The sequence below is a fragment of the Cyprinus carpio genome, chromosome A15 (genome assembly GCF_018340385.1).
Source record: "Cyprinus carpio isolate SPL01 chromosome A15, ASM1834038v1, whole genome shotgun sequence".
In the NCBI taxonomy this organism is placed as follows: domain Eukaryota; kingdom Metazoa; phylum Chordata; class Actinopteri; order Cypriniformes; family Cyprinidae; genus Cyprinus; species Cyprinus carpio.
In genome coordinates, this window is record NC_056586.1 from 19771912 (window position 1) to 19794952 (window position 23041).

The 23041-nt window shown below is 36.2% G+C and overlaps 1 pseudogene; it reads right to left on the reverse strand.

Moving 5' to 3' along the window:
- Positions 1-23041, reverse strand: part of LOC109104379 — a 248414-nt pseudogene that overhangs the window by 137471 nt on the left and 87902 nt on the right.

Below are 23041 nucleotides of genomic sequence, written 5' to 3' on the forward strand. Positions count from 1 at the left end.
CGAGGTGGCAGCGGACAGCAGGGGAAGGATTCCTCCACAGGCGATGATGATGTTATCCACCATTTGTGAGATCAGGTGAATGGTGTTGTGTACAAAGATTATGTTCTCGTTGCTGTTGACAAAGTCCATGATGGATTTTGTTGAATGACTGTGAGGGGCAAGAGTAAGAGGAGGGTAAGAAAGAGGAAGACAAAAACAAAGATAAAAAGATTTACATTGCAATAACAGTAAATTTTAGTTGTTATGGAATTATGACTCTATCAGAGTAGACGGCATCATTTTTGACAAACTGCTAGTGACAGAATTACAGTCCGTTCTATACAAAACACAAATCTCTAGTGTACAACAAGACACCAGAAAACATAGTATTTGAAAATTAGATTGCACTAGGACTGTGTTTTTGTTTGTATCAAATTAAATATGCCATCTGCTACACAACGGGAGTAAACTGTAACCACTGACCTTCTCCAAATGTGTACGTCTGCTTCTAAAGCAAAGAGCAGATCTGTAAGTAAGCGCTGGTGCATTGGGGACCACTTGAACTCTGGGATACGGAACATAGTGGTGCGGGGACCAGGACTGAACTGTCGACACTGCTCTTCAGTCATTGGCATGCCTCTGAAACCCAGATCTACTCGCAGATCTCTATCCAGATGACTACCAGAACGGCCATGCAAACTCTGAAAGCAAAACCCAAATTTGATGCATTTAAAACACAAGGCACCTCAGAATATGTATACAGCATTGGCAGTTTTTGACAGGTGTAGTAAAGCAGTGTTTGTGCAACATTTGCAGTTCTTTTTCATGGCATGAAGAGCAGATCGTGTTCATCCTGGCAAAAGTCCTAGAAACAAGCCTTCATGCTGGGAACATCTTTAAAGACCTATATCTTCTTAAAAGTCAGCTGTAAGCTGAAGGTATGACATTTCTTGAGGCAAGTGTTTTTTTTTTGTTTTGTTTTTTTCCAAGCTTTTTTTTTTTTTTTTTTTTCAAGCAGTTTTGCCAAGCTGCAGTCTGCATCTTTCTCTAGGGTCCTCGATATATCACACACCACCTCAGAAGCAAGTTTGGCAGGCATAAAAAATTGATATCTACAATTTTAACTGATAGACTGAACTGTGTTCTCAGGACATTGTCATAAAGGTAAGGTCAATTTACTAATTACAGTTTCAGTTGGCTGAAACTATGGTTTAATATTTTTAATGTTAACCTAATGTTTTAACCTCTCATCACATGATCCTTCAGAAACCATACTAATAGGCTGATTTGTTGCTCAAGAAACATTGTTATTATTATCAATGTTGAAAACAGTTGTGATGCTTAATAATTTTTGTGTAAAAACTGATACAGAAATTATAATTATTACATCAATCTTTTGTAACATGTCTTTACTGTGTTTGATTTGATGCATCCTTGCTGAGTAGATGTATTAATTTCTTAAAAAAAAAAAAAAAAAGAAAAAAAAATTTGTACTGACCCCAGACTAGTACAGACTGTCAACACATATAGTTACCTGTGTAGTAGCAGTAGTCTGAATCTTCTTCACCTCTTTATCTTTGCCATCATCGGATTTCTCTGTGTCTGATGTGGTGCTGGTAACATCTGTAGTGCTCTTTACCCCAGAAACCCCTGGCTCTAGATCTACTGCCACTGTCTCTACCTGCCCCGGGCACTTAGACAGGCTTTCCCCTTCAGAGACATTAAAACCACTCAAAGCAGGCTGCATCTTAAAGCGGTCATCCTCCAAAGTCGTTGGGTTAGCGTCCAACTCTTTCGAGCTCTTCGTCATGACAGCCAGAAGCCCAAGGTCTGCACTAGAGCTTGTATGGACCTGAGGTTCCACTCCCGAGAGCGGAAGAGGTTCAGATGGTCCCATTTCAGAAAGGAGGTTTTCTCCCGAGCCGGTCGCCATCGTGCCAAAAAGGAAGGTGTTGTTGCTGGGAATGGCATCTTTTTCGTCAGCAAGGATGATGAGAGGACCTGATCTCTTGTCTTCTATGGTGGCTTTGGATACCAGCACGCTGTTTACACTGCTGTTAAGCTTCTCCACTGCAGCCGAGTAGACGTTATCCAAAAGAGAGTCCACTTCCACCAAGCCTCCATTTTCTGTTACAGGCAGGAGGTCCATGTCATCCATCTTCACCTCTGTGGCCTCAACCTTCTCAGCTTTGATATCTACAAGCAGGTCATGAACTCCCACATGGACACCTGTTGCTGGGTTCTCCTCATCCAAACATTTCGTTTCAGACAAGAGATTCCGCCCAGAATCTGTCGCCTCTGGTTCATCCGCTTCACTCTCAGGAGTCTGTGTTTGGGAATCCGGGTCCAGCTCCAGAGTGCCTTTGATGGCCGAAGCCTGGGCAGAAAGCCCCGAAATGGTGCTGACAAGCCCCTTCTTCCCTTTCTTAATGTTCTCCTCTTCCTGCCGCTGGTACTCCTCATACATTTTTGCTAAATATTCCTTGTGAGCTTCATATGTCACCTGCCAAACAAAGAGTAGTGACAAGTTTAGACTTCTTAAATGCATCTATCTATCTATCTATCTATCTATCTATCTATCTATCTATCTATCTATCTATCTATCTATCTATCTATCTATCTATCTATCTATCTACTGTATCTCTAGATATCCACATCAGTATTGGCCAATGAAAAAGCTCAAAAGTTCTACCACCACACTGTTGTTCGGCTGGTGAAAACTATCTATTTACTTTGGAGTGGGCTATGGAGAGTGTGTCCACCCACACACGCCAGCCGCCCCACTCGTGCTTGATGGCGTGGTAGAGAAGAATCCGGAAGATGTTGTAAACCATCTCAGTGATCTTCTGCTCCTCTGAGTTCTTAGGGTTAATGTAGCCGAGAGAGAACATCCAATCCTGCCAAACGGAACACTGCAGCAGACACCTGTCACACAGAAAATGAGATGGATTAAGCTTGCGGCAGTCACTCGTGTTAAAACCTTCCTCTCCTCCGCAAACATCTTTTCTAACATCCTCGAACGACACTCAAAGCTGGAACCTAATTCACAAACCGACAAGTAACACAAAGCAATTTCAGCCCCAACCTCCATCTGTAAGGTAACGCTAAGAATGACTGGCAGCTATTTGAATAACACCTGAAGCACTTTGTGTTATTTACCGTCATTTTTTTCTCAGTGCATTGTGATATAATAAATGGATCTTTGACTGAGGCAGAATGAATTAAGCTTGATCCTTTTGCTGAAACACTCCAGGTTGTAAGATTGCAATAAGGATGATTTAATTTCGAACCAATCCCTACCAGCTAGTAAGTGCTAAAGCTACAACATGTAAACCATTGTTACAGGATTAATTCACCCTGAAATGAAACTCACTCAACTTTCCTTCAGTGGAACACAAAAGGAAAATTTTTGAAGAATTGAATCAGTTGCTTTACACGGAAAATTAATAGGGACTTCAAGGCTTTCAAGGGACTTTACAAAAAGGTCTCCAATTAAAGTGGTTCGTTTTAATTCTGCATTTTATTCAGTCTTTCAAAGACACTCTATCGATCTGTGTGAGGAATAAACCAAAATTGAATTTGTTATCTACAGTAAATCTTGACATCTGCACTAGTTCTCCTTGATCAGTTCTTAAGCAAAGGACCAATGCCCAGCTTGTGAACAAACTGATCTGAGCTGCATTTCAGATGATAGTAACTGACACCAATGCTTTCTATGATCTAGAGCTGTAGTACTCGAGTCCGGACTCGAGACATTTTTCTATCGTCTCGGAATTGTCTCAGACTTGGTCACTGGACTCGCCAAATGTTCCCGCTGGTCTCGACCGAGTCCAGCAATATGCTTTTTTCTCCTTCAAAACAAAACCACATTTGCATGTTGCACCTGAAAATGTGTGGAAAATGCTAGGCATGCCATTTTCTCATTTTTTCCAAAGCACTCTGTAGCCTGCGCTCTATGCTTGCGCTCCAGTGGCGTCTGCCATTGCTAAGCAACCATGACCTGCTCTCCATGAAGATGCAGAAGTTTCAGCAAAGGATAAATGGATTTCCAGCACTAAAAATCCATTGCAGTAGCTCTGCTTATAAATTCATTTAAAAAATGGCTATACACGTACAGCTATGATCAGCTGTTTCTCCATCTTGGCTTACTTTTCAATTTTGTTACGGGAAAGGATGAAGCTGATTCGTTGATTCTTGTCACATGACCAGCGGTGCACTTGCTGCGTTCTGAAAAGTTTAGATGTTTCTAATTTAATTTTCTACCTGTTAGATTGTGTTTTATTAACATCTAAAACTTACCATCTACAATAATAAAATACAAATTAATGTTGTACAATGTGACAAATTAGGGTATATTTATGTGCGCATGCCCAGTAGCGCCAAGCGTATCCCTTCTAGCTTTAACCGCGCGCATGCGTCATATCCCGAGCTTTGCGTGTGTGCGCTGCGCCAAGGCATCAGTCATTTAAATTTTTGACCACAGACATGATGTCAGCAAACAACAGCATTATAAAGTCAATTAAATGTAAATAAAGTACATAAAAATAATTTTATCCTACAGCTCCAAACTTGGTCCTAGAGGGCCAGTGTCCTGCAGAGTTTAGCTCCAACCCTAATTAAACACACTTGAACCAGCTAATCAAGCTCTTACAAGACACACTAGTGTGTTAAGGCCAGTTGGAGCTAAACTCTGCAGGGCATTGGCCCTCCAGGATCTAGTTTGGAGACCCCTGTCCTACAGAGTTATTACTTTGCACATTTGATCATTACAAATAATAATGTAAAATTATTTTCTTAGAATAAGAGATATGCTGTCTCTCACATCACATACATCATCAGTAGTTAAGTATGTGGTCTTGAAGAGGATCTTTTTTTCTCTCATTTGGACTCGGTCTTGACTTGGGACTTGAAACTTTTGGACTTGGACTTGACTTGGACTCGAACCTCTTTGGACTCGGTCTCGACTAGTCCTGGTCTTGGACTTGACTTGGACTTGAACCTCTTTGGACTCTGTCTTGACTCGGTCTCGACTAGTCCTGGTCTTGGACTTGTCTTGGACTCGAACCTCTTTGGACTCAGTCTTGACTCGGTCTCGACTAGTCCTGGTCTTGGACTTGACTTGGACTCGAACCTCTTCGGACTCGGTCTTGACTCGGTCTCGACTCGGTCTCGACTAGTCCTGGTCTTGGACTTGACTTGGACTCGAACCTCTTCGGACTCGGCCTTGACTCGGTCTCGACTAGTCCTGGTCTTGGACTTGACTTGGACTCGAACCTCTTTGGACTCTGTCTTGACTTGGTCTCGACTAGTCCTGGTCTTGGAATTGACTTGGACTCGAACCTCTTTGGACTCGGTCTTGACTCGGTCTCGACTAGTCCTGGTCTTGGACTTGTCTTGGACTCGACAAAGCTGGACTTGACTACAGCTCTACTATGACCTACTTTGGCTTAAAATGCTTTTGTTAAATGCAACTCTGAAAGATTCGTTCAAGAACTGGACTGATTCTGATTTTTGACTCACTGAAACAAATGATCTTTCACAGAATTAATTCACTGAAAGGGAAGATTATGGAAATCTTCTGGAAAACAACTTACTCGCAAAAATCTATTGAATGGCTTCAGAAGAGTCGTGTGAAACACTTTTAAGGTCCTCCTCATCCTTTTTGAAGATTGAAAGCCTTGTTCCCTATTCGTTGTAATTGCATGGAGGACAGTGTGCAGCACAGTCTTCATAATAATTTCTTTAGCATTTCACAGAAGAACGAATGCCACTTGGAACAAAATGAGGACGTGTAAATAATGGCACTGTTTTTATTCCACTACTAGCGAAGATAAATGTCTGGTCTAGTTACCAGACACTGTTTACAGATGTTTTAGGAAAGCACTTTGGAAACATAATGACTTCATCTAGTCTAAAAAGCTTCTTCCTTTCAGTTCTGAGTGGCTCACTGTAGAACTTAATGATGGAGATGATGAAATGTAGTTATAACAGCCAATTGAGATTTCAGCACACACTGGGCGACTGATTGACTGCCAGACTTGTGACGGCACAGAGGAGCACGCAGCATACGGCTTTGGAGAGAAGAAAAGGAAAACCAACAGCCATAGGACAGCAGCGAAACTCAAATGTGTCACTGAAACATCTGCTGCGAGAGAAACACGGTGAGGATTCAAGGATTATGAAGCGTCACGGGGGTGCCCATTAAACACAACAACAAGGGATAATGTCACTGTTTTTTCTGCTCTCTTTTCTTATCCATTCACCAGGCGGTTAATTGCTGTCATGGGGGATGGGGCGAGAAAGGAAGAGACCCTCACCGTCTGTTCTCACGGCTGTTACTGAAGAGCTTGATCATGTCAGACAGGAAGAGACGTCGCACCTCCATCAGGTCCATGCTAGGCGTGGAGTTCTTCAGCAGTGTGGCCACAACCTTAAGAATCACTGAGAACAACCAATAGAAGAGCATGCATTAATCACTCAGCAAACCAAAGTAAAGTTCTGTCTGATTGGCAAAGCTGTGAACCAATGAGCATGCAGTCTCACTAACTGACACATATGAAACGGGCATCCCTGGCTAAAGTCTATGTGCAGAAGCAAACATTTAATCATTCGCTAGTAAACTTTTAACTTCCACAGATGACAGTAAGTGTATTAACACCAGGCCACAAAAAGAATAAATGAGCTGACAGAAAGAATTACTTGGGTTCTGGATCTTCACAGTAGAGTCGGGCTCAGCATGTGGCTTGTGGACAACCTGTGTGCAAACCTGCTCTGTCAAAATCTAGACAGGAAACGGATCACATGAGACTCATGAATGCATGGAAACAGATATATACGGCATAAATCATCATGAAATGGATATGAAACATTGCAGGAATAGATTAAGCATCAATTATGAAGATGGCTTAAAATCTGCAAACTCCACTTCTGTTTTGTGTAGTGGAAATATAATGGAATTGAGTAAAGTGCAAAAGGCTAGACATGTAAAAACTTGCAGTTAACTACTAGCTAGAAACAGCACATTACGGAGCTATTTTTAACATGCTAAAAAATTAAATAATCATGTGAAGACACTTACAATGTTAAAAAAAGGACATTTGAACTTCATATTCATCAAAGAATCCTAAAAAAAACTATGGTTTTCACAAAAATAGGAAGAAGCACAACTGCTTTGAATATTGATAATAATAAGAAATGTTTTTAAGCACCAAATCAGCATATTAGAATGATTTCTGAAGGATCATTTGACATTGAAGACTGGAGCAATGGCTGCTGAAAATTCAGCTTTGCCATTACAGGAATAAATTACATATATATAAAAAAATAACATAGCAAGCAGTTATTTTAAATTGTAATAATATGTCACAATATTACTCTCTTTACTGTATTTTTGATTAAATAAAGGCAGCCTTGTTAAGCATAACAGACTTCTAAAAATAAAAATATTACATACAATATATATATATATATATATATATACACACACATATATATACATATATAAATACATACATACAAACACACACACACACACATACATATATATGTGTGTGTGTATAACTTTACATTTTAGAACGTTAGATTATATAATATATAATATAATATAATATTATATTAAATATATAATTAAATATAATAATAATATATAATAATCTGTATATATATATATACTGTATATATATATATATATATATATATATATATATATATATATATATATATATATACTATACTGTACATATATATATATATATATATATATATATATATATATATATATATATATATATATATATATATATATACTGTACTGTATATATATATATATATATATATATATATATATATATAGTAGTTTTATATTTTAGTAGTAGTTTTATATTTTAGTTTTGTATATTTTTATATATTTTTATATAGTTTTGTATATTTTTATATAAAGCTGTATATTTTAGCATAACTGTAAGGCTGTACTGACCAATCAGCATTCAGAACAGAGATAACCTTTTTGATTACCTCATATAGTGTATTGTACGTAGTTATTGACAGTGTGTTGGAGTGCAGCATGAGTCGTTCTCCAAGAAGTGTGAAGAGACTGTTTGTGTGCATTATTTCCACCTTCCTCCTGTGACAAACCACACACACATAGAAAACATACTGTAGTTAGAATGCAAACTTTCATACACCTCACAGCTAATGTCAAGCTAGCAGGAACAGGCCTTGATGGCCACTGAGCTTGGCACCTTTTCAATGGTGTCAGGTACCTTCAGTTTTTCCCACAGAATAACGAAGCAGCCACCTCTACGATCCCATACTGGGAGAGCTGTGACTTTCACAATCACAAACTACCCAGCAGCAGATCATGCTGAGACACTGTCAGGTTGCTATGCCTCCTAAATGCAGTCCTGCCCAACAGCGGGTACAGACAAATGGGGACTATACAGTAAAATGACAACCAGAAAAGAGTATGTTTTAAAGTGCTTGTGAGCAAGCAGGATGGTAACCACTCAACGATGGATACACTAATGATGACAAAAAGCAAATGTAGATTTTATGTGCACTCGAGGCTAACAGCAGTACAAGTCTGCAAATGTCATTGGGCTTGTAAAGCTCTAAAAACAGTTCAGATGGCCTTTATATTTTTCTAAGTGTTCATTTAAGGGAAACGGCTTTACATACTGTATGCACTTACCCTCACGAAAGCACACTCACACTCTCTCTCACACACATACACACACACACACACACACACAATATCACACTCATAGCAGTGTGATACGGTTGTATATTGGCATGGATGTGATTCGGCCGTAGGTAATCACAGCTTGCCGATATATTTACATTTACATTTACATTTAATCATTTAGCAGACGCTTTTATCCAAAGCGACTTACAAATGAGAAATAGCCATATTACACTGCTATAAGTGTGATATTGCGTTTAAACAACAGTTCGACGGCACGTGTATGTAAATACAGCATAAGATACAACAATGGAGTGTCTTTAAAAACCCTCTTTTGTGTAGAACTACTTCTTTCCAGCACAGATTCACATCTGAAGTTAACCGCTTAACAGCTGAGCTCAAGAATCCGTTACTAATTTGAAAATGTCACTTTAGAACCCGTAACGAAGGAACATTGTTGCTTAATTGAAAATGTATTGTATTACTGTTTTAAACGCTTACTGTATTATGTAGAGTAGAGTATTATGAGAGAGAGCGATGAACTGAGCGAGTGTGATTACCTGCATCTGACACAGCATATATTCTTCAGATCAATCTTATATTCACAATAAAACATTAGTTTTACAATTTAACTAATCACTATCAGGAACACACACACCATTTCCCAATACTAAATACTATTATTAAATACTAATATTATTTATATAAAATATTATTTATTGAATAATAATATTTAATAAACAACAACAGCCTTCATAAAAATTACTAGGCAATTCAGTCAAAAGTACAAAGGCAGTGTTCTAATATACAGCATTAAAGTTACATAAAATATAACATGACGAGATTTTGCCCTCAGTCACAATGATTTGCTCTGGAACAAATAATAGATTAATGAGGCCAAAGACTGCCCATTAGAATTACCCAAAACAAATTATATCTCGTTTAACCACTATAGAGACATCAGAGCCAGCGGCAAATTCCAGAAGAGCTGGCCGAGGTACATATACTGGCATACACCGCTACTGTAATTATAATATAATGATTATTGATAATAATGAATTAATTAAAGTGCAACTTACATAATCACAAACTTGTTAAAAAAGGCTTCTGGGTAGATTAACTCACTATAGGTACCAAAAGCCCTGGAGCCATATAGAGACTACTTCAAATAGTAAAAACAGCTTTAAATTTTCATAAATACATTACTGATGAGGACTCTGTCCTTATGCCATCATAAATTTCACCTTGTCGGATACACTTGAGAAAAAAAAAGAGAGAGACATTGTGAAAATGTCTCTGGGAAAGAGAAGAATGGATGCACTCACTTGTGGCCTAAGTGTTTGAGGAAATATGCCAGAACTTTCAGAGCCTGAACTTGGATACTTTCACTCTTGGAAGCCAATAGTTTGTACACCACACTGAAAAGAAATGAAATGAAATTAAAACCAAAAATAGAAATATTCTGAATAAATTCACTTATTTTTATGTGAAAAACAAAGAACCACTGGGAAAATGCCAAACACTTTTTTTTTTTCCAATTCATCATGTGTCTACTGCTAAAAAAAGAGAGAGAGAAACTGGCAGACAATAATAAGTAATACTAGAGAGGAAATGGCTTTGTGTAAAGCACCATGAAGCTGTTCATCAAAGTCATATCAGTTATTTTTAGCCAAACCCAAAACTTCAAAAAGCAAATAACTCTATCAAATCCATCTATATTTCATTAGCTTGACATGCAGGGTGTGAGCTTTATCCAGCTTGTCAGAAAAAATACATAAATATGAAAATATCATTCCAATTCCTATGTCGAGTTTCATGAATAATTCATGATTGTATCATGTAGGCAAACTCCATCATCAGAGACAAGATGAAAAATAATGAAATTTGACTGTATGTGTGTGGAGTAAGAGGGTGGAGTGAACTCAGATCTTACCGGATGCCGTTCCTCTTGTCAAATGCAGGAATCATGGAGGCAGAGTGCTCAGACATGAGGGCCACCAGCAGCTGTAGAACATCGTGGAGGTTCTCATCCTGAACAGAGTAAAACAAATACTGTAAGCATTTAATGCAACCCTGTGTTAAATTCAATTCAACTCCAAAACTAAACCAAAAGTTCGTACAGGCCTAACTATTCTTTAATGGGAATATTTTCTACATTTTAGAATAATAGTAAAGCATGAAAACTACTAAATAATGGGCATATGTAAAAAAAACTGCTTCATATTTTTTGGATTTTTTAGGATTCGTTGATGAACTGAAACTCCAAAAGAACATAATTTATATGTTTCTGTTTTTTGGGGTGATTTTTCTTTACTACCTGGCCCAAATGAATCATTTAAATATTATTGAATAGAATGTTCCAAAGGGGCATAAAACTGGGCCTATTTAGAAACCTAAAAGAAAAGTAAAAATCTTGTAAAAACAGATATATGTCAGATTCAAAAGGGTCTGTTGAGGGAAAACTGTAATATGAAGACTCACCTCATGCATGGTCAGCAGGTAGTTGAGAATACTTTGAAGCTCATCTTCTTTAACACCTCGGTCCTGATGAATAAAATAAAAACAAGAAAATGCTGAACAATGCGACTTTTGCAATATGCTGTTGCTAAACACCCAGCTGCTACTGCCATCAGCATGATGACAAACTATGAAATCTAAATAGAAAAAAGATAACACACAAAATATCAATGATTTCAAATTCACTGAGGCTGTTTGTGTTTGCTGAAATTACTGTTCACAGCAAATTTGGGTCCTGACTTTTACAAGCTGTCTCTTATTATTAGAAAAGCAGTGTGAATTGTCTGGTTGTAGCGGTGCTGATGAATGCACACGTTTCCCATTACTGCAAGAGCGCAGGCAGCTTGAGAGCTAATTGTTGTTTGTTCGTGCCTTGGCTACCTGACAGATTTCTTGATTTGTTAGCACTGGTCTGAACAAATGTACACTTTTTCCTACGGTCCTGTTAGAAAATTGTAAACAGCCGGGGCTGGTGAATGAGAGCGAAAACCTGCCAAAGCAACAGCCCTAGAGCGCTTGTTCTTTATACATTGACAAATCAATACATGTTTATTTGTGACAGGCACACAATTAAAATTAAATTCACTCTATCATTCTGAAAGGTTAAAAGATATAAGAATGTGTAAGTTTAAGGAAAAGTTTATATCTCAGGTCCTGTAACATAGCCTTCACTTGCTCATATAACAATGCCTTATAGTGTGACCAAAAATAAAGAAATAATACATTTTGAAAAATTATGTATCGAATATATATAAATTCTTTCTTAAATTGATTTCAACTACTTTACAACAACAACAAATGTAAACAAGAATTAATAATTCTTAATAGAAATTAAAATAATTAGAAAACATTAAAACAAAATGTATTTTATTTTATCTTATTTTTAAAAAAGTTTTACATTGAAAAAAAATTTGCAAACAAAAATGACTAACTATTCATTTTAATTAAAATAAGAAAAACATACTTAATAAAATGTATTTTAACCTTACCAAAAAAAAGAAAAGAAAGAAAGTCAACAAGAATGAATAATTTTCAATTATAATTTTTCCTACACAATATAAAACTTTTAATTGTTTTATATTTTATTTTTAAAACAATTAGAAAATAATTATTATTAAAAAAAATTTTAAATAAAAAAAAAAGTTTCATACTGAGCAGGACATTTCAACTTCCAAAATATATTTCAATATATACAGTATATTGATGAGCATAGGTACATACATTAGGATATCAACTCTCATTAAAATTTTTCAGAATTCTGTAAAATTAAATTATATTCCTGAAGATATGTTTCTGATATGGCTTATATTATAAGTATTTATCTTGCTACACACTACAGTTAAACTATAGTTAATATGCATTCAAGGGTGGTAAGATTGAGGACAGATGTCAAGTCATTATATTTGTATTTTTATTTGTATGCATATGCTAAATATTATCCAGTTACACAATATGTGAATACATTAAATGCTGCTCACCTTCAGCATGAGCTGTTTGAGGAAGAGCAGCATGAAGGCTCTGAGAGAGGCGATCTCTTTCTGCGAGGGACGAGGACCGTCTAGTAACACAAAGTCACAGTGAAACTGTTACAACAAACTGCACTACATTTCAAAAATGTCATGTTTAATGTTTCACAGACATTGGCATTACATTAATAGCAAGAGTGTCAAAGAGTGTCTTGCTCTCAGTCAGTGGTGAGCCACTTCTGGCAGTCGAGAAGAGCTTTACAGAGGACAGAGTTCTCAGAAGAAAAGCCAAGCCCTTATTAACTCCAGACGGGAAGACAGCGAGAGTTCAACAGGCCACAGTTCATTTCAGCAACATCTGCGATGGTCTCTCATCCTCCGAGAGCTCCTTTTGAGCACATTGTGCATGTGTGACAGCTTTTCATTTGCTGTTTTACTGCAAATGGTCTACGCATTGATATAAAATGAAACACAAATTGATTAGCTGTCATATTCACAGATTCATCTCAGGAGGTCTGATCACCACCAATCATTCGTTACTACACTGTCTGAAGTGATCAATTCCGCTTCATTTAACATGTCTCTTTCCCTATTCATTTGATAGCAGCGACCAGCAATTTTTAGAAAAGTGACATGTCTCTAAAGGTTTCATTCATCAAGAACTGTGAAGCATAATTTTAAGCAACTGGAGCTGTTTTTCCCTTTGCCTCAAAATAAAGATAAACATGTCCAGATTTTATTTCACTATATATTTCTAAAAAAATTAAGGCAGTCCAGTTACTCATTATAAAAATTCAGCTAAATATTTACTGAATATTAAAGTGAATATTAAATAATCCAAACATTCATTAGTAAATACATTAAATTACATTTTCTTTACTTTTTCTTCCTACTTTTTAGCTACAAAAGTATGCTTTAAATTTAGTTAATATAGTCAGAATGATTTTAGCGTTTAACTCATTTTTAACTATTTTAGTTGGCAACTATGTGCAAAATGAATTAAATTAATTGAATACTGTAAAAACATGTTAACTTTGGGATGTATTAGACAGTTAAGTCTACATGTCCTGAAAACATTTTAAAAGCCCTTAAAATAATAGATGAATATAAGTATTGTCACATAATTTTTTCCCCCAAATTTTAGATACTGTTTACAATATTGCAGCATGTTTGCAATGTGACTGACACATCTAGAATCTAATTCTGTGTATTAGCTTCATTGTCTGTGCAAACGTAATATTATGCTTGTGTTATAGGTGCAGCTGATTAATATCATTTGCATAATACGCATTTGAGTGAACTAATTAACTCACAACTAAAGTGATTTTAATCAGTTTACAGGGTTCAGCTCTTACAGCTCAAACAGTTTTTAATTATTGTCAAAATACATCTTTCTGCAGTGGCTTCAATGTTGATAACGAAAAGAAAAAAAAACAGCAGTAAACATTTTCATCAATCATTTCTTTGACAAGATTAGCATTGCTTTTATTAAAAAGATTATCTAGTTTAGTTTAAGAGTCTGCAACTGATCGTCCATTGTCTTCATCCTTCATTCAATGTGACCATTTTTAAAGCATGCACTTTTTAAAGTGAGATCATGGGATGTTACCTACCCGGTCAATATGTTGAGTGATTATATAAAGCATGCATTTTTCTCTCTAAAAGAGAACCCCCAAAAATCTAAACAAAATAGATTCCTTAGCCCACATTAATCTGAACCGCCATTATAGTACTAAAACTAATATTAAACATATAATTTCATTAGTAAATACCAAAATCTGCAATCTAAGAGACTTTGGAGCAACTGGCTGTAGAATGGTGCCAAGTTTATCTCCAAATTAAGCAAAACAGGGAGGGGGGGGGGGATTTTTAATTAATTTGCCTGTCTACTGGATCTCACTAGAAGATCAAAGTCATGATTAAAGCTAAACTAAACAGATTATATCTCTTTTACTTAATAACACTTCTTCCTGTACCTTTAATTGATTGTGAATATGAACACTCACTGCAAATGCTGTCTCTTATTTGCAAAAGAATAATATTTGCTAAAGAATAATGAATCTGGCATGGCATGAAACAGATAAACAATAAATATGTACTTTCACACTCCCCTACACAGTGCACTATCCTTAAGATCAGCCCTAACAGCAGTGTATGTGAAAGCTTCATATCAAAACGGATCTGCAGGACATATACAGAAATGAAATTAAAAACGATCCCTTCAGAGGGTGTAAATATTAATGCAGTCCACAGTAAATATGCTGTAATTGGGTTTGGAGTCATACTACGGCTTATCTTCTGAAGCCAGGAAAATGGGAAAACGAACCCAAAAGGAGGAAAATGTATTCAGCCCCTAGAGTTTTACACAAAGCTTTCACACAGCAGAACTGGACTTGGGTTTTGACCATCTAAACATTAACAAAGATGATTAACTGTGTGCGCTTGAGCATTCAAACACAGACTTTACATAAGTACATGAAAGTAAATACTCCTTCACTTCTTGCCAATATACCATAATCCATAATAACACTTTCTTCAGCGAAAATTCCATAGCTCCTGATTCAGACAAGATAACTTTTTCACTAAAGAAAGCAATATTATGAATAGAGGACTCATATTTTTAGCTGGACAAACCAGTTTGAAGTTAAAAATGTGATGCATTTGTTTCTTCCAAACACAACTTTTCATTTCATAAGATATTAACTGATTGACTAGAGTGGTGTGGATTACTTGTGGCTTATTGTAATGCTTTTATCAGCTGTTTGGACTCATTCTGACGGCACCCATTCACTGCAGAGGATCCATTTGTGAGCAAGTGATGAAATGCTATTAATTCTATAAATTTTCATTATTGGATGAACTGTTCCTTTAACATAGACTGTCTTCTTCTACAGTCCATTTTCTCTTTAGAACCAACTGTAGTTAAAGAAGGCAACAGTTTGAAGAGAATCTCACAGAGCTAATTTATGTTACTCAATCTGACAGCATGTTTACCCAACTAGCTACCCAAATGACAACACACAACCGATTTAATGGCACAGACATCTACAGACAGCTCTATCAGTGTCTTGAGTACTGAGGTTTGTTATATGCAAGAACTAAAGTTAAGTATGCACAAAAGGACTGTTCGCTTCTGTGCTTGATGCTTCTTGAGGGAGTCTTTCTATGTTCTTCAAGACACTGTTGAGAATAGACTGTCTGTGCTGTTGAAAACAATAGGCAGGAGTGATGTATGACTTTAATTTGTGAGGTCTTGCTTTTAGAGAGAGAGTGTGTGTGAGAGAGAAAGGTTTGTGGTTAGCTGATGTGACTCCAATGTAAAACAGAACTCTTTGTTGCAGTAATTGAACACTTCATTATGTTATACTGCTTTCTCTATAACCCATTCCTTTGTGGGAAAAGAAAAAAAAAGACTGCTGCGTTTGACAAATGAAGATTAAATCAATGTGGACCACCACAGAGAATCACCTACTTGGCAAGCCAGAGACAAATTCTTTTACATACTTTAGAAGAGCTGCTCTAAGACCTCTTCACCTGGAGTGACTGTGAAACATGTTTGAGTGTTTCTTTAAGTGTCACAGGGGTTTGGAGGTTCATGATGGTGTATTAATCTCAGTGCCAGCTGTTCTTCGAGATAAGATAAGTCCTTCATCTTCTGTGCTTGTGGGTGTATGTGTGTGTACACTGTGTTACATTCTTTAGATATCCATTTTGTTTTTATCATATTTTTTTAAATGCATGTGTTTAATATCAGCCTGAAGAATAAGAAATTCATTATCTGAGTGAAAGTGCTAGCAAATCTGTACAAATCTTATCACAATTACTGATTACTGCTAAGTCCTTAGCAATGCATGTTACTAATCAAAAATTAAGTTTTGATATATTTATAGAAGGAAATTTACAAAATATCTTCATGGAACATGATCTTTACTTAATATCCTAATAATTTTTGGCATAAAAGAAAAATGGAAAAATTTGACCCATACAATGTATTTTTGGCTTTTGCTACAAATATACCCCAGCGACTTAAGACTGGTTTTGTGGTACAAGGTCACATATATATCATTTGCATTGTTACAAAATATTTCTGTTTCAAATAAATGCTGTTCAATAAATGCTGTTCAACATTTTCAGTTTCTGTTGATTGTAGAATCTTAAAAAAAAAGAAGAAATTAAATGAAATAAGTAGTACAACAACATTTATAATAATAAGATAAGTGTCTTTGGCAGCATATTAAAATGATTTCTGAAGCATCATGTTTGTAAAGGGAGTAAAGGCTGCTGAAAATTCAACTTGTCTAAGAAGTCTAAAAATAAATTACATTTTAAAATATATATTTAAATTGAAAACATTTATTTTAAATTGCAATAATATTTCACAACATTAGTGTTTTTCCTGTATTTCTGATTAAATAAATGCATCCTTGCAGAGCATAAGAGACTTCATAAGAGAACATCTTACTGACCCCAAACTTTTGATATATACTGCCACAGATGTTGATATAGGTTAATTTGTATTAACTTGTATTAAAAAAGTCTCGGGCACATAAACTAATATTATTTGTTATCCAACATCTTAACCTCCACATGAAACTCTTTGTCTGAAAGAATATTTTTACTACTTGGCTTCTAAATCCATAGACAGCATGAGACAATTTTAATTGCTTTAAGTATCTTTCCGGTGCCTGGCATCCTCAAAAACAGCATTACCTCTGACCATTAAGAATAAAAAAGTAAGACTGGGCTCTCATTTCAAAACAAAACACACCATAGTTGGCACGACCAATGCTAGTCACCTGCCAGCTCCACTCCCGTTCCACCCCCGCACCAGCCAACTACAGCGATCTGAATCTGTTTGTGTGTGGAATCGAAACAAGGCTCACGGGTCAACAACACAAAAAAGCTTCAGCAAAATCATTAATCCAATCCACTACCAAGCCAAATCACAGGCTTACCCATTTACTGCTTTTTTTAAAAAAGAAAAAAAAGAAAAAAAAAAATAGAAAAAACTCACCATGCTCTCTAATTTAGCAGTGGAGGCTTTTCTGCCTGTTTCACTGATAGCCAAAGAGAAAAGATGGCCAAAAAAAAAAAAAAAAAACACACACTGGAGAGAAGCAAATCATGACAATCTGTGATGATTTGCTATTACTATGCCTCAGATAATTAGTTACTCTTTCTTCAGGCTCAAATGAAACACACTAGAATCATTTCAGATTGTGATAAAGACAGATTGGATATCTAACAAGCATAACACAGTAATCACACACACTTACTATAGAGGATTATTAAGAATAAAGAAGATGAAAGACTATCTTATCTTGAAAAGCAGCAGGCACAGAGAATAATAGACCATGATAGATCAACGTGAGCTCAATGCGTCCGAAGAACATGTGGTTCATTTCAGCATTTATCTATGCAGCTGTTTCTCCCGTTTGTCTCTAGGCCTCGTCAACAAATTTACAGACAAATACATTACCGATCAACTGTTTGAGATCAGTAAGATTAATATATATTTTTTAAATTAATACTTATATTAAACAAGGACACATTAAAACTGTTCAAAAGACTGAAAAGACATTTATAATGTTCCAAAGATTTTATTCTATTTTAAATGAATGCTTCTTTTGAACTTTCTATTAGACTTTTGATAAAATGTTCTTTTGAACTTTCTAACTTTGAAAACATGTTTTGAAAATCACATTTTCCACAAAAATATTAAGCAGCACAACTATTTTTAACATTGTGTTTGTCAGCTAAAATGAGATGCAGTTGATGAATTGTTAACTATATTTATGACTAAAACAAAAAGCTCAGCAAAAATAAGCACTGAATATTCAAAAGAAGCCATGTATCCTTGGTGCTAAATGCTAATCTATAGCTCTTGATGCTTCGTTTAATGCAAATTCAGCTATGGTTATGCTTGGCTCATATTTCGTACAGAATCCAGATCACAAAACCTTGCAGGAACAGAAAAAAAGGAATAATTGAGAACAATTAGATTTCCCAGTCCCACAGTGAATGTGCAAGCATGCTGCGTCTCTAAAATCCTTTTAATCTGTCTGTCTTCTGCTTATTAAAGTCACTGAATGCCATCAGGCTAACATGAATTCCTGTATATACAGTCAATTTATGCAGAATGTTCTCACGAGGCAATTTTTGCCTCTCTGTATTTTAACAAACAACTAAATTGTTCTAAAACGGTCGAGAGCATAAAACAAACTCCTGACCTTAAAACGAGTGATTTATTCAGAGAATTTTTGTGAATTATTCAGAGGACATGAAAGTCTAAAAGATTCTAGCTGTGGGTTCAGCAGGATTTTTTTTACAGAGAGGGCAGTGGATACAAAACAGAACAGAAGAGAGGAAAGAGAGTGTGCACCTTAAAGTGTGTTATAAGACAGGAAATAATAGAAAAAAGAGTGAGAGGTACAGTTAAAAGCCACAATCTATAAAAAGGCAGTAAAGGGGTGTATAAGAGACAAAAAGAAAATGATATTTTCAGCCATGAAAGGCCAGTTGTGTGCTGCCCAGGGTGAGCCATGTGAAATTTAGCCCACGTGGATACTTTAGTTTCTATCACAGTGTGAATCTTTCATGGGTTATTACTCTTCTGTGCTCTTTTCTACCTCTGTACAGAGGGTTTAAAACAAGGTTGAATGGGTGGGAGAGAGGAACTGTGCCAAATTTCAGGGAAAAGGACCAGCATGAAGCTAGGATTATTCAAAAGTGCTGCTTCTCATCAGGAGGTGACAGCGGCGGGGTGAAAATCCGAGTCGCTGTCGTCACTCATAATAACTGCGGACATGACGAGGAGACAGAAAGAGTCCATGAGAAGCACTTGTGTACAACATGAGTACACAAAAAAAAATTCTATTCAAAGTCAAAATATAAAATTAACTGAAGTAGAATGCGGGTGGTGTGGTAAAACAGTCCAAGTTTTATGTAATCCAACAATTCTGAGCTACATTAAAATTCACTCTTAGAAACTGCAGAGCGTTGATGAGACGACCTGCTGAAAAGCTAAACCATGAATTGGATACCGGTGTCCCGACTAGGGTGTTTTATTTTATATTTATTTCATGTTTGCATGTCTGAATATAGTTTAAAACCTTGAATGATGTAATTCTGTTATTTTTTAATATAAATATATATTAGAAAATTAATAAAATAATCAAAATAAATACATAATAAATACAATGTATGAATATAATTAATATTATTATTATAAAGTATATAATAAGAATGATATTGAATGGTTAACATGACTGCAAGTAATAGTAAGCATATGGAAGTTAAATATGTGTTTGACCATTTTTGTCTTAAAATAACTTTGGTCTTTTGGCTTTTTAAAGAAAAATGATACAAAATTAAAATGAATCAAATTAAAATTAAAATGTCACAATTTTCCAAAGTAATTTAAGAATAATAACAATAATAATTGTACATATTTAATAATCATATCTAATAGATGTAACTCCAGTTTTGTGCCTTTACTGCTTCAGAAAAGTAATTAATAGAATACCAAATTGTACCATATTATTGGTTAGTGGCTATAAACTATAAAAATATGAAATAAAACATTATATAACATGTATGTATGTATGTATGTATATATATGTTTAGGTCTAAAAACATTTGTTTATTTATAATTGTCCATTGTGCATTATTTACATTCATTTAGATATAATTTATTTAGATTCATTTAGATTTATTTGCATGAAAGTCACAAGTTGACAGAGCGTGTGTGTGTGTGTGTGTGCTTGTGTGTGTGCGTGTACAGACCCAGGCCTTTGGGTGTGATGCCACTGATGTGGGCCGGATTCACAGCCCAGTAGTAATACTTCAGTATGTGCATGATCTGCAGCACAGTCCCCACTCGACGGATGGTGTTGTAGATGGTTGCTGTGCCAATGAACTCTGCTGACAGGTACGTGTACAGTGAGAGCTGCACCTGAACAACAGCAACACACACACACACACACAAAACACACAACACACACACACACACAACACACGGTTACAAAAGGTTACAGCTGCCTCAGATAAGAATACAAAACACTGATGATTACTTTTCATCATCTTTCTGTTGTTTCTAAACTGCATCCCAAGATCCCTCATTAAAATTCATTTCTTGTTGGATTTCCATGGGAGCAACACGTCTGGCATGGCTAACTCTGCCCCAGAACAGCAGATACAGTTAATATTTAAGGGTGAAGCCGAAAGTCAAAAGGTGCCATGGTTTGTTTGTGAGCAGCAGGTCAGGCCTGACTAGTGTTGAGCTGCAGAAAAACCTTGGAGGACAAAAAAACGCTGATGAAGGCATATAACTCATCCAATTACAGGCCACACATTCAGGCAGACTGGGCTCTCCAGTGAGGACAGGAAGGGATGATGGGAAGGAACGGAGGGAGGATCAAAAACATGATGCAAGTCCATGAACTCTTCTGGCCTGAGGAGAGAACACTGCTGCTGCTGCTGCTGCTCAGTTCATTATCCTCCACTAGTCTCATACTCCCTCTCTCTCTCCTTCTTTGTTTTCACTTCCTCTCTTTCCTTTTCATGTCTCCCCCTTTTTTTTCTTTTTTTCTCCTACAATTTCCTCCCTCCTTCCATCCTTGCTTTTTTTGTATTCATCCATCTTTCCATGTTTTCTTTTTTCTTGTTTTTTTCTCCTTTACTTTTATCTTCTTACCTTTTTCAATTTGTCATTCTTACTTTTCCCTTTTTCTACCTTTTGTCCTTTCTACCTTCTTTTTTCCTTCCTCACTTCTTTTCTTTCATTCCCTTTATTTTCCCTTTCTGTCTTCCCTCTATCATCCATATACACATTTTTCCTTTCTGCCTCTTTTTTCCCTTTTGCTTGCTTCCTTCTGCCTCCTTTCCGCTTTCTTTCTTTATTCATCTAGCTGTTGTTTTTTTCACCTTCCTTCTCTTATCTTCATTTTTTGTTTGCTTCCTTTCCCTTTCTTTTATCTGTTCAGTTTTCAGTTTTATATTTTTTCCCCTTTTTTTGTCATTCTCTTTTCCCCTTTTCTGTTCTTTTTCTTTTATTCTTTCTTCTTTGTTACATTATACATCTATCCTTTTTCTCTTTACTTTCTCTGTTCTACTTTTTCTTTCTCCCTCCATCCCTCTCTTTCTGCTTTCCCTCTTCTTTCTGTTATCCATCTCTTTAGAGAAAGAGAGAGAAATCTCCCACTATCTCTCTCCTTTTGGAGCCATGGCAAGCTTCCAGTGACCAACGGTTTTTGTCTTGATCCTGTATGTGTTTTGGTATCTCCTTTATTTATTCCTGAAAGTCAGCAGCCATGCAGAGCAACACATATTAGCAGCACAGAGTCTGGCCTCTTTTAGAAACGCCTCATCTTCTCCTTCACGGGTCATAAATGCAGGTAGAAATTCGAAAACATTTTTTTTTCCAAAGCTTGAACGTCACTCTAAATCTACCAGCCATCTGTGACAATTCTGCAAACACTCACAAGACACTGAATTGTAAATCTTTTTAAAGAAAACTATCACTTTTCTTCAAGGCTGTAATTTTCTGGTGAATGAGGTGACAGACTGTGAAGTTGTTATTGTCAAAAAATTCTGATGAACAAGAAGCAGTTTAGGAGCAGTAAACAATTTCAGTAAAAAGCTTTCCTTGAACAAAGAAGTGTCTGCTTTTTAGATGACACAAAATGAAACTTATTAACCAAGACAGATGGTTATCAAAGTCGATATAAAAGGGTGTTAATAACTTACTTTACTTCTACTTTATTTTCAAGTGAAAAGATATTTATTGAGGATGCACTCAACAAAATGTTCAATTAAAAAATAAATAGAATGGAACTTGATGTTATGCATCAGAAATTGATTAGGCTGTAAAAAATACAAGTGAAGAAGAATGAATATCAAAAATCTGACACATTACAAAAAAAAATTCATACACATCACATCATGTTAGTAGAATTAATTTTTCTTTCATGTAAACACTAAAGAGTTAACCCTCTGCCTCATGTTTTCTTTAGAAAAATCACCCTGTGCTCATCTGACCAGGTCACTGCGGTCTCATGACACCAGTGTACTCAGATGCTCCTACAGTAATTGCTGTCATGTTTCATCGGGACATACCTGAGTATCTTCTGGAAAAGACATGACCTTGCTCACCTTTGCGGGTATGTGAATCCAAATAGCTGCATTGAACAGGATATGGTCACACAGTTGCTTGAGCAGAGGCACACCATGGGTTAGGCCGTTCAGGTATTTGGCGAAAGCGAGGAACTGCTCCACAACGGCCCTGGTGATGTGCATTCGAGATGCCTGAGAAACAATTATGAGATTTTTGTTTCCCACACCAACCTCTAATTCTCAGTTTCCTTATAAAATAAACCAACCAACATCTGAAGCTTGAAGC